Source organism: Chinchilla lanigera, unplaced genomic scaffold (genome assembly GCF_000276665.1).
Source record: "Chinchilla lanigera isolate Chin_1 unplaced genomic scaffold, ChiLan1.0 scaffold00085, whole genome shotgun sequence".
Taxonomy (NCBI): Eukaryota; Metazoa; Chordata; class Mammalia; order Rodentia; family Chinchillidae; genus Chinchilla; species Chinchilla lanigera.
In genome coordinates this window covers 3,978,589-3,994,037 of record NW_004955486.1, presented here as the reverse complement: position 1 = coordinate 3,994,037, position 15,449 = coordinate 3,978,589, and the positions used below count along the sequence as shown (strand labels likewise).

Below are 15,449 nucleotides of genomic sequence, written 5' to 3'. Positions count from 1 at the left end.
TCCTCTGTCCCAAGACCCAGCAGCCTGCGTGCCCGCGCCGGGCCTCTGGACCAAGAGCGCTCGGTCCTCCCAGCGCTAGGAAGTGTCCCTTGCTGCTCGCCCCCTGTGCCAGCTCTGCCGGGTGCCGGGCCCCCCAGTGAAGCTGAGCAGCTCCTCCTCCAGCGTCTCCCTGCAAGGTGGGGGGCCTCTGTCACCCGAGGTCCCCGACTGAGTCTGGAAAGGAGAAGCGTCCGCCGACCGCCCGGCTGGGACCGCAGAAACGAGAAATAAGCTTGGGTCGCTGAGCCCCGGGCTGCTGGTTACCGCAGAGTTATCTGACGCAGCCTGACTGATGCGGCACACAGCCCCTCTGGGCGCCCTGCTGTGGCGTCACCGGGAGACCGGCAGCAGGACAGGAGATCAACGCTTCCTTCCCCGCTGGCCAGCAGCCTTCACCCCAGAGTGCGCCGCGGCTTACAGCACGGGCCCCAGGGCTTAGGGGCCATCTCCAAAGCTCAGGCCGGGCTGAGGCCAGGTTCTGCGTCTCTGCAGCACAGGAGCTCACGGCCCCGGCTCCCACGCCAAGGCACTGAGCGGGACACCAGGCGCTGTCGTGGGAGTCCCCCCACCGGGCGGCCCAAGAGGCTGAACCCTGCTTTAGAGATGAGAGCTTTGGACGCCACAAGGACTAAGTCCAAGGTCACGTAGCTAATTCAGGTGCTTGAACCAGTCTGTGTCTTCTGCCTCAATACCAATATTCTCAAAAGGAGAAGTAAACCCCAGCACTTGGGAGGCCGAGGCGGGAGGACCGCAGGTTTAAGGCCAACCTGGGCTGCGGAGTGAGTTCAAGTCCAGCCTGGACTACGGGGTGCGACCCGTCTCTAGAGGCCTCAGAAGGAAGCGCGCACCGCAGCCCGGGCCGGGCAGTCTCACTGTGCCGCTCCTCCAGCAGGACTGACGCTTCGTCTGAGGACCTCACGCCTTGCGGCCTCCTCCTGTCACTCAGCTACACGGCCGGGGAGACAAGGCCACCCCCAGGGCAGCGGGGCTGGCGGGGTGCGGGGGATCCTCTCCCCAGCCAGTCAGCACGTGCAGGAACCTCTCCCCGCCAGGCTGCAGCCGTTCTCTCAGAAGAGCTTCAGTACAGCTTGTCCCAGGCCGCCTGAGCACTCTCCACTCGGGCTCCTCCCAGCCAGGGCCATCGCTTGCAAGGGGCCCCTCCACGCGCAGGACTGCGGGCCGGCACGGAAGGGGGTGCGTCCAGCTAAAGGCTGCGGGGGGTGCGACCCGGGGCCAGGGCTGGGGGGCGGGGCAGGGGTGAAGGACCCCAAGGAGACAGAGAGAGGCAGCTGGGGCTGGTCGGGACCTCCCGCGCCAGCGTCGGGAGTCCAGTCTCGGCCTCACCGCTCGTGACCTGGGCGCCCGCGCTCATCCCGGGCCTCGGCTTTCTCACCCGCGCAGGGGAGCCGAGAACAGAGCCCTCCTGGACGCGGCTGCTGGGGGCGTGAAAGGCACTCGTGCACAGGGCAGTCAGTGTTCGCGGACCCTCCGTCCAGCGCTAAGTGCTGCGCACATACGAACTCGTCTGGGCATGTGGCTATTATTCTACCCATTCTCTAAGCAAGAGAGAGGCGAGGAGAGGGGAGTCATTCCAGCTCGGAGCGTTTCAGGAACTCCTGAGCTGCCCGGTTTCTGTGTAAAGGAGCAGTCAGAGCCGGGGAGGGCCGGGAGCAGAAGTTTCCCGTCAGCCGGCTTTTGTCTTTCACATGAGCCCGAGACAGACAAACCACAGCCACAGACTGGACCAGCTGTGGAAGCATCGAACAGGAAACCCAGAACATCTGGCGCTCCACTTCCTCTCACAGCCGTGTGAGCTGGGTGTGTGCGCGTGTGGCTGCCTGCGTCCGCGTCTGTTTTCTCTCTCGCTGTTGGGTAGCGGGCTCGGAAGCAGACAGGGTTAGAAACCACAGACCTTGTGGTGACAGGGAAGCCAGACACCGGCTCCCCACCCCGTGGGGCACAGCGCCGCTCCCCAGACAGCGAGCCCTGTGGGGTCTGGCCCAGCCTCCCAGGCCGCCCTCCGACACCTGGCCGTGGCTCCAAGGCCCTGTACAATTGGAGGAAGGGAGTTCTTTTCCTCTTGGACTTAGGTGGTTTGAGAGGAGCTGTCTGGGGATGAGGCAGGAGGGTGGTGCTTAAATATAACTTGGCCTCCGCCTGCAGACCCACAAAAAGCAACCTCTGCGTGAAAGCTGCTGTTGCACCAATTACAGGAGACTCTGGGTGACGGCTAAGGCCATGGGCTGCCCAGGGAGCTGATTTCCCACTGATGGTGATGTCGTCGGTGTCAGGGCTGAGAAACATTGTTTGTCGTGTTTCATTTTGTTTTGCTTTTTCCTCAGTCTTCTAGAAGGAAAAAATATAAGGAAGTGGAAAGAACAGGCTCTCTAAGCCCCAGCATGAGGCTAACTCTCATACTATCCTTAGAGGGGCAGCACTGTGTCCAGTTTTAAGAACTGGGAGTGATGGTGCACGCCTGTAATTCGAGCACTGGAAAGACTGTGGCAGGAGGATCACCACGAGTTTGAGGCCAGCCCGGGCTACCTCGTGAGTTATAATGACATCTTGTTTTAAAAAAAAAAATCATGACGTTGACGTAGAGAGCTGTGTAGACTCACCTAAGATCTTACAGCAAGCAAGAAGCAGGGTCAAGGTTCAAATTGATCCCCAGCCTCCTGCTAGGTCCTACATCCCACTTTATTCCTGCAGTGAACAGGGATTAACTGTGCTCACCACAGTGCAATGGTGTCCAGTAAACACTTCCTGAACCAGTGACCTGCGCTATCTGCAGCTGATGGCAAGAGACGGGCCACCCCTCTGCTGTTGCCCAGGTATCCACACCGCGCCCAGCACGGACTGGGTATTTACTCAGAGTCATAACTGAGCAAAGGAATTCTGAGTTTGAGAACAGCAACACACACTTCGCTTTCCTAGAAGTCATTTATTTAGCAAGATCAACTGGATCCTGGCTAACGCTAAGCCCCACAAGCAATCAACAGAAGCCGGTCCTTGCGTCAGAGCCGAGCTCCAGGCCTGGTTCTCCTTGCTCAAGAACCAACACTCAACAGCAGGGCTGCTGATCTCTCCTTTGCACGACTCCGTAGGCGCGCAGGGTTGGGAAGGAGACGGTATGCAAGAAACAGCTTGCTGGCCACAGCAATTTGTGAGCAAAACAGCATGTTCAGACTGGAGGGTGGCACTGTGGCAACAATAGGAAACGCAGGGCAGGGAAGAAAGATGATGTGGACGAATCGTCTGCGGGATCTGGAAAGCCAGACAGAAACTGCAGCATCTCCTGATTCTCTGGTTAAGATTAAAGGCACAGCAGCGAGGGCGGGCCGACCTCAATCTCATCCGCAGGAGGTAAACATGCTTGCCCGGTACTGGGAGTTGAGGCGTGCTCTCCCAGCACTGAGGTAGCACATGCGCAGTGTCTGCGGTCGCACTCCTTTTCATACCTGCGGGTCTGCGGCGTCCAATCTACTCAGGCAGAGCCTACGTCACGCAAGTGCCGCTGGTCCATGACGTCATCCGACAGCGCCTTTGCGGACCCCCAATCCCCAGCAGCGACTGACTGAGCAGTTGCTGTGGAGACAGGACGTGGAGCTCCGCCTCCGAGATAGGATTGGAGGAGAACTGGCCAGCTGACACTGGCAAAGGTTCAAATGCTTGCGGTAGGCTCTGGGGCGGCGCTTTCCGTGCGGGTTTCCCTGGCAACCTGGACTCCCTCTAGCTGTGGGGAATAGTGATTCTCAGGAACCCCTTGGCCCTGCGCACAGCCCAAAAGTCAGTAGCGGATGATTCTGTTAAAATAAAAATTCACACCGCCCTAAGTCGGAGTCCGTAAGACTGGAGGCATCAGTGTGACTTCAATGTATCGCTTAAACTGCTCCGGGGCCAGGGGTAGCATAACCTTTTTGAACTTCAGTTCTTCATGACGCAGGATTTTCCCTATTATTACCGGATTTCTAGAAAGAAAGCCCAGGTGTGAGTTCCAGAACGCAGAGCAAGGAGCCCAGCAGTGGTGGGAGCCTGGAAGGGATCTGTCATTAGGATACGTTCAAGATCTATCTTCCAGGGCCTGACAGAAACTTCGGGGTTTTATTGAAGAAGGGAACAAAGGCAAAAGTGAGGGGTTTGTACAGCTGCGGGGAGGTGCGTATCTGGCACAGACCGTCCTGGTCTATCCTTGGTCTAGTTGATTCTTATCCCAAGACTGGTTCTGGCTGACTTCAGGTCTAGCACGAAGACTGGAGACTTCTAGGCACCAGTCCAGGGAATCTAGAACAGCTCACTTGGATGTTCCCGCAAATCTTGAAAATGCCTTAGATTCTCTTATCTTCAGTCTCAGAGGCAGGATGAGATAGGGGAGGTAAAATTAGGGTGAATAAATCCTGTTTTACCAGTTTTTAGACAGAAACTCCTTAAGTGACTAACATGCCTCCGGGCAGAGCTGAGCAGGGATCTGACTCAAAGTTTAAAGGCTATAAAACAAAGGCAGAGATGCCAAACTTTAGCCTGCTTTTCATTACCCCACAGGCCTGGCGTTTCAGTCCCTGTTACACCATCAGCATATAAATATGTTATTTTTTTCCTTCTTAAATAAAACCCTCCCATGACCGCATCTCTCTCTCCGTTACTCTTTGAGAGAGGGTCTGTCTTCTTTGTCTCGCTGTCTCCTCCTTCTCTGTTGAGTCCTCTCCTGGGCGTGCACTGGGTGTCTTTCTAGTCCTCATTGCCCAATCAGTGACATTTGATACAGTTTCTCACCCTCCCCTTGTAAACCTTTCTTCACTTGGCTTTTGAGGTCATCCACACTTGATTTTCTTCAGGTCCCTGGCCTGTCCTCCTCTTATCTGTTGGTTCCACCTCTTTCCCAGACCTCTCAATGCTGCGCTGGCTTCTTGGACTTTTCCTTTTCACTTATTCTCCAGATACGCTCATCCAGTTTCCCGGCTCTAAAGACCATCTGTACACTGATGACTTTACTGCCCAGCTGGAAGCTTTGTCACCTCACAGAATGGCTCTGAGGTAGGAGATCAGGGTCCGGGCAAAGTGGACAAACAGCCAGGCCAGGTGCATCAAAGGTCACACCCACACACACAGGACCTGCGCAAAACACGGTACAGGCTGACTCTGAAGCCCCTGACCACTGCACATGGAACCAATCAGAGATGTGCTATTTTCTTTTGTTTGGCTGGTTTTTTGGTTTGTTTGGGGTTTTTTTGTCTTTTTGAGACAAGGTCCCGCTGTGCAGTTCAGGCTGGCCTTGAGCTCACTTTGTAGCCCAGGCTGGTCTCAAACTCGCAACGATCCTCCTGTCTCAGCCTCCTGAGTGCTGAGATTATGGGCGTGTGCCACCACCCCGCCCAGCGAGATGTGCTATTTTCAATGCTTCATTTACATCTAGAGGGAAACCAACAGAGTCTTGGATAAGGCAGTTTAATCTGGCGCCAGCCCAAGTAAGCTTTTGATAGGACAACTGGCCCAGTGCCTTCTTTGCAGAAGAGGGAAGCCAATCCTGGAATTCCAGATAAAAAGACATTTCCCTAAGCCTCGGGGCCACGGTGAGCCCACTCACCTTGCTCTAAAGAGCGAACTTCTTTTCCGCCTTCAGTGAATTACATCCCTGCTACCTTTCCTATGTGTCTTGCCAATTGTCCTGAGCAATTCTTTGTTCAGGACACTAAGAACCTGGAAAGAATCTCCCCAGGACCCACCCTCTGGTAACGACAGCTCCACCTTTCTGGCTTCTCAACTTCAAGCTTCATGCTAGGTCCAGTCTGTCAGCAAATCCCTTTGGCTTTTTCTGCGTAGTGCGTCCTGAACTGGGGAGGTAGGGCACTAGCTGAGCATGCGCAGGACTCTGGGTCCAACCCCAGCAAAGCCATGTGTATCTTGCAACGGCCTCCACCCGGCCCCCCTGCTCCGAAACCTAGCCCTCTCACTCCCCGTCTGTGTTCACGGAACAGCCTAAGTCATTCTGTCAAAAATCATGTAGTGCCTCTGCACAAACCCTTCCAAAGGCTCCCATCTCATTCACAGTAAAAGCCAGAATCTCACAATGGCCAGAAATGTTCTGCATGACTAGGATCCGAGAACCTCGCTGGGGCTGTCCTTGCTCAGCTAACTGCAGCCACGCTGGCCACCGGCCAGGCTCGCTTCTGCCTCCAGACTCTGAACTTCCTCCTACTTCTGCCTGGAACTGGTCCTCAAAGATCCCCGAGGCTCCCTCCCTCACCTCTTCTGCAGGGCTTGGCTCCGGGACTGCCAGTGTCTACACAGCCTGTTCCTGAATGAACGCTGGTCCTTCGGGGCCCGACTATACATTACATGTATAATATACGCAGTTTACTCCGTTATCTGACAGGATAGCCGTCTCCGTATGAAGGCATGTGTTTGTCTGTCTGTCATGGCTGTGTTCCCAGCTCCTTCACAAAACTGGCTTGTGGCAGGTGCTCCCTAGATCGGTGAAGAGAATAGCTGCACGTGTCAGAGCGGAGGCTCACACAGTGCTGAGGAGCTGGAGCTTGCGTTCTCGCCGCCCTTTGCCACTCTGCTGCTTTGTGACACTGAGACGATTGCTTCCCCTTTGGAACCTCAGTTTCCTCATTTTAACATGGGCGACATAGTGCTCCATCCTTGCGTTGCGCCAGCTTCGGGAGCCTCAGGGAGAAGCCGGACGTTTGTCTCTTTGCTGCCCTGGGCCGTGCACCGAGGACAAGGCTCACAATGCAGCCGCGGAGTCGCCCTGCTAAATGCATGCTCACAACCGGGCCACATGCATGGGATGCCACCAAGCAGATGGTGCTAGAAGGCCGGGTGGGGGCATCTTCCCTGTGCCAGCGTGGCGACCGCAACTACAGACATAGATGTCCTTGCAGCTCTAGGGGCCGGAAGTCCTGCATCAAGGGGCAGCAGGTTGGGTTTCTGCTGAGTTTACCCGTCACTCACGGATGGCCATCTCTCCCTGTGGGCTCGAGTGGCATTTCCTCTGCGTGTGTCTCACGGCAGCCTCATCCCCCATAACACAGAAGTCAGATAGGACTCTAGTGACCACCTTTTTTTTTCTTTTTTCTTTTTTTTGAGACTGTGTCTTGCTATTTTGCTCAGGCTTGTCAATATCTCGGCCTCAAATAATTTGTCCTCCAGAGTAGCTGAGTTACAAGTGTGTACCACCTTGGCAGGCGTAAGGGCATTTTAGCACAGTTACCTGTTAAAGATGCTATCTCCAGATGAGATGGTGGTGCACACTTGTAACCTCAGAACTGTGGGAGGCTGAGGCAGGAGGATCACAAGTTGGGCAACTTAGTAACCTAGTGAGCCTCTGTCTCAAAATTTAAAAATTTCAAAAAGGCTGGGGATGTAGCTCAGTGCAAGGGCCCTAAGTTCAATCCCCAGTATGGTGAGTTTGGGTGAGGATGCTATCTTCAGACGCATTCACTTTTTGACAAAGTGAGGATTTGTCCACATAGGAATTTGGCAGGAGAGGGAGCAGAGTTCAGCTCATAACATTAATTTAGATCCAAGGGGTGCACTGGAAAATGAGATGGGACGAGGGCCACTTTCCAGGCAGAGGAAAGAATATGCACAGAAACCCTGCACTTAAAGGAGTTGACAAGTTGGAAGAAAGGGCAGGAGGCACGCTGGGGACTGGGTGGAGAGCAGTCTGTCTGGGCCTGGAGGCCTGCTGGGGCTGCTTCGAAGACTGATACAGCAGGAGGTGTCTTCTGAAAAGATGACTCTGAGCTGGGTGTGGTGGCGCACACCTGTAATCCCAGCACTCAGGAGGCTGAGGCAGGAGGATCACTGAAAGTTCAAGGTCAACCTGGACTACATAGGAGACCCTGTCTCAAAAAAAAGGGAAAAGATGACTGCATGATATCATCAATGGCTGTCTCTTTCACAGTGAGGCCTCCTCATAGGATTCCCAGTGGACAGTTTTCATAAGGGCCACCTGATCTGGCTGACGGCAGGACTGAATGGAAAAGAAGCCAGGAAGGCGTAATAAACTACAGCGATCAGAAAATGCAACAGAATGGTAAGGACGAGCCTGCAAAACTACCAACTACTCCCTGTGTGGGGGTGTAGGGTGAAATATAGTTTAGACAAACGTGACTGTTGATTGAAACAAAGTTTTGGATGAGAATAGCACAAGAGCGACGTTGACAGAGGAGCAAACGGCCCAGCCCAACGTCTGTCTTCTGAAAGCCAGACACAGTGCTCATGAGTCCAGAGAAGCAGCACTGGTCTTTTATTTCTCCCTCAAGTTCAGCTGCAAGGTTCCCTTCAGTTACTATGGGGACGCAAACCCAGAATTCACAAAGGACCAGGGCCGGCGTTAAGGTAACGGACTCCGTCCTGGAGGCTCTCACAGGAATGAAATTTGCAGCCTCCCCAAGGTCTCTGCTTTGATTCCTGGAATTCAGTGCGGATGCCGCCAGATGTGAGCTCCGCCCACTCCACCTTGAGCCGGGGCCTCTATCTTCCGTGGTTTAACACAACAAAGCTGTAGCGCTTCTCCTTGCAGGAAAGAACTGTGCAAGCATTTCACCAGGAAACCTGAAGAACTCTGACTGTCCTCCTCTATCCCTTGACAGAGGAATGTACGAGCCGCCCATCCTAACTTTGGATAGAGCTGGCTCTTAGAATCTGCTCTGTAGCCAGGTATGGGGGTGGGTGCATACCTGCAATCCCAGCACTCAGGAGGCTGGGGCAGGAGAATCCTCATGAGTTCAAGGCCAGCCTGGGCTACACACTGAGACCCTATCTCAAAAAAAATTTTTTTTTAAAAAAGAAAGAGTCTGCTTTGTAACATTAGGTCAAATCTATCTCTCCTAAGACCTGGTCTTATAAGACATAGTCCTGCTCTTGGAAGTCTGGCCATCAGGAGCCTCACAGTCCCTGATTCCTCCTGGTCACAATGTCCCATTGTCCCACACCTGACAATAGCTTTGTGGTTCCCTCTCAAGGCCCCCAAATCTTCTGTTCCCATAGTGAGCACCTGCCCCTTCTCCATAGAGTGGGTTCCCCCAACAGTGCTTTTTATGAATATATGTAAATATATTATAAATATAGATGTATATATCCTTATGCATAAATCTTCTGGTATTTGTTTTTGGATACATTTCTATAAATGAAACTACACGGACGAATGGTGCATTTTATAGTTTCCGTTATATATTTCCAGAGTACTCTCCAGAAATGGCGATCTTGTTTCTACGCCCACAAGCAGTTTACAAGAGAGCCGGTTCCCCACACCCTAGCCACCGAAGTGGGGAATTTTCATCCTTTTAATCATTGCCAATGTGATAGAGGAAAATGATTATCTCATGGTTGCTTTAATTTGCATTTCTTTGATTACGGGTAAGATTGGACCCGTTTCCCAGCCACATCCTACCCTTTTGCAATCAAGTTTTGGAGCCAAATGCAGGACCTTACATGTATTCCTGTTAAATCTTATCTCGTTGGATTCAACCAATCATTCCTTCCTGTTGAGATAATTTTGGATCCCAGCGCTGCAGGCCCAACATATTGGCCTTCCCTCCCAGTCTGGTGTTATTTGCACTGTTGATAAGCAGTTATCTTCAGCGTTATCCAAACTGCTGATAGAATGTTAAAGGGTAAGGCCAAGGACAGAGCTGCTTGGCATGCCACCAGGGAATGCCTGGGGACAACGCCGTCCCAATCTGCTGTCACAGTTCTACCTCGCTGTGCTCGGGAGTCCAGGGCGGCGTAAGGAGCCTCCACCTGGGACACAATGCCTGCACACCCGCCCCAGCCCTGGCCCTAATGAACTGTGGGCCCTGCCAAGTGGTGTCCGCTTCCATGGAGATGCAGCTTAAAGTTCCAGAACCCTTACGGTCACTCTCTTGTCCATGGGGATTTCACGAGGAATAGTCAAATGAGTGTCAGAAGTCAAGATGTTCTAGCAAAGCATGCACCCCAGGTACTACACGCAGTAAAACTATCAGACATTTCCTCAGTAGTTGCCCTTGACCCTATGGTCTCACTTTCTACAAGCCGGTCATCCATTCACTCGATATCTGCTCCAGAATTTTGCTCAGGATGAACACTAAGCTCATCGGCCCTCAGTTTATTTAACTTATGAATTTTTAAAACCAAGAGCACTGGCCTTGATTGTCCATGATTCCTCAAAGCACCCAGGGACTTCTGAGGGCCTCAGCGCCCCCTGCTGAGCCTCATGGGTTCTACCACCAGACTCAGTTTTCTTACAGATCTGCAGGGAGCAAGTCCCTGGGAGGCCTCCTCTCCTTCAGCCACCAACAGGGGGCAGTGGGGACCGGGCTAGGGCACCGCAAGGAGGGTCCATTACTAGAGCGATGCGATCAAAGAATAAGGTGAAAGTTAAATTTTTTTTAAAATTCATTACAGCAAAAGATACGTTACCATTAATTCCCCTCACTTTGAACACACTTATCCCATTATGCTTTCCATTTTCTGAAGCAGTTCTGGAAATGCTCTTTCATGAGTGTCGGCTGTGGCTCTCTGTAGTACAGGTAGAAGCACAGGAGCTTCCCTTCCCTCTGTTTAACTGTAAACACCACCCTAATGATTATCCAGGTTTAAATTTAGGACCGCCCTAACGATTACCTGGGTTTAAGATTAGGACCACCCTAATGACTATCTGGGTTTAAATTTAGGAGGTTAAAATGCCCCAGGCAGTAGGTTACTGATGTGAGTAAAACAGTGGGAGGCACCTTGGGTCAGGGGTGGCTGACCCTATAAACACCGGAAGCCTGAGTTTCCCAGGGCCCTCCTTCCCTTTGCCATTTTCCCCTTTTTACCCCTCTGCCCTTTTCCCTGCCCCTGCCGTCATCCCACGATCTTCAGTAAACACAGCTATTCATTACATACTACGAGGCGTTCTCCTGGCGGTTCCTTCCTTGCCGTACACAAGAACCTGGACAACTTTTGGCCCGCTCCACGGTGACTCCTGTCAATCTGAGCTGATTCGAAAGTTCCCCTTTCGTGGTCATCGTGACTTTGGGGGAGAGCCAGAAGTTGCATGATTGGCAGGTCCAGTGAGCTAGAAGAATGAGAACATTGTGAATCAATTCAGGACATACAGGCAGCCGGGAAGAGACATCCACGAAAGAGGACTTCCAGAAATGCTCCCGAAACTGGCGAGAATGATGGAATGACTTGTTCCCGGGGAGGGGGAGGCTTTTGAGGGGGATCGATGGCCTCCTGTCTTTTGTTGTAATACACTTTTTAAATTAAACATTCACCATAGTTTTTTAATCGCACCTTGTAGGAGCTAACAGGGAAGAACGGACTCATCTGAAGGAACCAAAGGACTTTGTGGGACTGACAAACAGCAACAGCTCAAGTCCTGAGCGGAAGAAACAGCGTCCGCCCCTGCTGGGGGACTCTGGTCGTGTGCCCGTCCCCTCAGCTCTGGGTGTGACCCAGAAAATGGCAAGGTGCCGTCATTCCAGAGGAAATCTCAGCACAGTGTGATGACTTCCTTGGGGTTCCTCAACACTAATGTCAGTTGCGATTCCTCTAAGGACGGTACACATTAACCGCAGGGAACAGTGTAAGTGACGTAGTGACGCCGTGCGAGCTCTGGTCACCTGGCTCGCTGTCACCAGGCCTAGGAATATAGTTCCTGATTCACACTTGTAAACTCGGCAGTAAAGGATGTGGAAATGCCCTTCCCGCTTTGTTCTTGCTTACGCCAGCTAATAATAATGGCCATATTGATAACACGGCTGTGGCGGTGGGAACGAAGGTGTCCCTTCCACAAGTCACATTGGGACTTAGTCCCCAAGGTGTGGGACTGATAGGTGGAGCCTTTGGGGAGGTGTAGGTCTGAGGGTCCCACTCTGGTGAATGGGCTCCCGTAGAAGGGGCTTAAGGGAGTAGGTCCGCCCTCTCTCCCTCCCACTTGGTGCCATGCTGAGGATGCAGACACCCAATACTGGCACTGTGACCTTGGCCTCGCAGCCTCCAGGACTATGAGAAATACCCTTCTGCTGTTTGTAAATTGCTGAGCCGGTGATATTTTGTGATAAGAGCACAGATAGACAAAGATAGCCAGCGAGGCTCTGAGTACCTCCCATGCATGAACCCTGCAGCCCCAGTAGCACCCCAAAAGGTGGATGCTGATTTTGGTCCAATTTTCCACTATGGAAATAGAGGCACAGTTGAGAGATGAAGGACTGGGGGTAGTGGCACACGCCTGTAATCCCAGCACTCGGGAGGCTCAGGCAGGAAGATCACTGTGAGTTTGAGGACAGCCTGAACTACATAGAGAGACCCTGGGTCAAAAAAACAAGAACAATCAAACAAAAAGGACGGAGAGAGGGATGAAGCGACTCACCCAAGGTCACCCATCTTATAAGAGGTAGAGCTGGGATTTGAACTCACGCTGACTGGATCCACGGTTCCGCCTCTAGACAGCAACCTTCTACCACTTCTCAGTGGAAAGGAGAGCAAGCAAGAAACACTTGGAAATTATTTCTCCCCCGAATGGTGAAACTTGACTGCGAACAGTGGCCTCAGGGACGACGTGGGACACACTGACTCTTTGATCTCCTGCGTGAACCACATGGCCAGGGCGCGGAGGAGCCACCAAGCAGTGCCAGCTCCTCGGGGGGCCGCACACCCCTGCAGCGCGTGTCCGGAACACACAACAGCTGGAGCCCAACCCCTGCTGCGCTGGGACACAGGACCCAGGGCTCCACCCGCCTCCCGCAGCCGCTTGCTCGCTCACGGGGCCCAGCATGGTGACTGCCGGCCCCGCCCGGCCAGCTACAGATGCCGCTGGGACAGAGCGCCAAGCACCGGCTTCCCAATATTGTCTTCCAGTTGCTAGACTACACTGCTTTCCAGTCCATTATTTGGAATCTACCAGCTGAAATGTAAGTAAAGCGCTCTAATACAAATCATTTCAACCGCAACCAGGCAATTGGCTTCTGACGAAGCTGGCAAGGGAAGCCCATGAACTCACTCCGATTGACATATTTCGAGATTCTCCTGCCAAGTCCAATTGGCGGCTCGCGGCGATGGAAAGGGCCCCGTGTTTCCACTCCTCTCGGTCGGGCCTGCTGGTATCTGATTCAGCGTTGACTTCACGGATGAGCTCAGTCCCCAGCACAGCTGCGGCTCTGTGAGAGGCTGCTTCCCACCGCGGCCTGACCCCACCTGGCGTGGCGGGCTCCGGGGCCACCTGCTCGAGCTCACCAGCCGGCCCCTGTCCTCGGAGCACTCCGGGCCTGGCTCTAGCGCCATTCCCCACAGAAGCCAATCCGAGCTGACCACAGCCTCCGCGCGCTGAGGTCACAGCCAAGGGTCCCCCTACACCGTGGTTCCCTGTCCAACCTGCACCCCGTGTTGCCATCCTGCTCCCGGGCAGACCCCCTTCCTGAGCAGCTGAGCTGCCAGGAAACGGAACAGGAGCTTCTTCAAAAAGTAATTTATTCCAGGATGACTCCACAGGGTGGGATGAGAGTCACTCAGAGTACCTAGGAAGCCACCTCTCAAGGTACAGCTGTCCCCACAGGCCACGGGGTCTCCTTGGGCAGCCCTTCCCCCAACCCCACCAGCAAACACAAAACAAAAGGGTTCAAGACGCTCGTTCCGGGATCACACATTGGTGGGCTGCCATCCTTGGAGTCCACGGAGGTCCCTGGGGAAATTGCTGAGGGCGGAGGGCGAAGGGGCCTACAGCATTAGAAGCAGCAAAAGGCTGAAATGTCCCTGGCCTGTTCGTCTGAGGACGGAACAGAAGCACAGGATGTTGGCAGCGACAAAATGCGTGATCCAGTGGGCCCGTCTCTTCATCTTGGTGAGATAAGGCAGGAAGAAGCGAAGAGAGAGCTTCCTTCCGGTCTGTATCCCAATCGCTGTGCTTCCCTGATGGTTTCATGCACTGGCCTTTTTATTTATTTATTTATTTATTTGGTATCAGGAATCTAACTTAGGACCTTGCACTTCCCAGGCAGGCATTTATGCTGCTGAGCTAGATCCCTGGCCGGGTGATGGCTTCATATAAGATGATCCCTAAGGTGCCATCAGGGTGGGGGTGGAAACCAGAAGGAGGAGATGGTTTAGGAATCAGATTCAAATGCCGGGCCTGGTGGCACACACCCGTAATCCCAGCACTTGGGAGGCTGAGGCGGGAGGATCACTGCAAGTTTGAGGCAAGCTTGGGCTACAAAGTGAGTTGAAGGCCAGCCTGAACTGCATAGTGAGACCCTGTCTTAAAAAGACAAAAAAGAAAAAAAAAGGAATCAGAGTCAAGCGGGGGACAGATCACCAGCTCCCAGAAGACAAGTTCACAGCCTCTGCCTGCTCCTCCACGCAGACCAGGCAGAGGGTGGCAGCCCAGGTCCATGTCTGGTCTCCTGACAGGAGACCCGGGACCCAGGTCTGTGATGCACACAGGTAACAGGGCCCTCTCTGGCCACGGACACCTGAGCGAGAGCCTGAGAAAACAAGCCGCAGAACTGACGGAAATGAGGGGGCGTTTGGATAGCAGCAGCGGCAGACAGAGCGGCTGGGGCCTGAGACAGGCAGTTTGAGCTCCTGAGGAGATAAATTATTTGGACACTTTGGGGATGCTGATGCTTCAGTGGAGAGAGGTGTTTGGAAATGTTCTGCAGTGGCCAAGCCCACCATTTATTTTTATATTTATTTATTTTTTATTTTGATCTTTTGAGACAGGGTCTCACTATATAGTCCAGGCTGGTCTCCAACTCACAGCGCTCCTCCTGTCTCAGCCTCCTAAATGCTGGGATTGCAGGTTTGTGCCACCACACCCAGCTACCACCCTTTAGATAAAAGAGTGACAGAAAGCAGAGACAAAAGAGGACCAATCCAGCCTTTCAGAAGGAAGTCACTCCCAATCAGAGCATTAAGCATTCAGAAGCCAAAGCTCTCCAAATCTAACACCACCGCACTCCCACACTGGAGATCCAGTTTCCAGCACCAGAAGTCGGGGGACACATCCATCTCCTGCAGACCCCCAGTGATGCTCAACCCCATCCCTCTTTGGCCTTCTGGCCTCGCTCTCTGCCCCCTCAGACACAGCTACCAGGACTGCCCTGCAGAAGCCTACACACACCAAGACACCGCCAACCCCAGGCCCTTGGCACATGATGTTCTGTCTGCCTGGAACTCTTCCGGAGTCCTCCCTTCCTTTCAGCTGTTCTCACACGCCCCTCCCCAAGGAGGCCTTCCCGGCCACCCTCTCCCCCCGGAGCCTGCCCCTTCCGCACACGATTTCCTCATAGCTTTGGTCCCCATAGCACATCCATTTATTTCCTTCTCTGCCTCTCCCACCAAATGCCAGCTGCTCTTGGGCAGGAAGCTTCAACTGCCGTGCACAGCCCGGTGCCCAACAGTACCCAGCGTGGCCACACACGCACACGCATGCACAC

General features: G+C 53.5%; 2 long non-coding RNA genes across 2 annotated transcripts; one reads left to right on the top strand and one right to left on the bottom strand.

Moving 5' to 3' along the window:
• Positions 1 to 2,960: 2,960 nt before the first annotated feature.
• LOC102021977 lies at positions 2,961 to 3,590 on the bottom strand. Its single transcript, XR_263950.2, has 2 exons — positions 3,498 to 3,590; positions 2,961 to 3,303 (listed from the first exon to the last, which is right to left on the bottom strand). It is a non-coding gene; the product is annotated as an uncharacterized LOC102021977 (long non-coding RNA).
• A 40-nt stretch (positions 3,591 to 3,630) lies between these two features.
• Positions 3,631 to 11,714, top strand: LOC102021670. The gene is made up of 3 exons (XR_001231149.1): positions 3,631 to 3,713; positions 4,974 to 5,070; positions 11,318 to 11,714. It is a non-coding gene; the product is annotated as an uncharacterized LOC102021670 (long non-coding RNA).
• Positions 11,715 to 15,449: the final 3,735 nt, after the last annotated feature.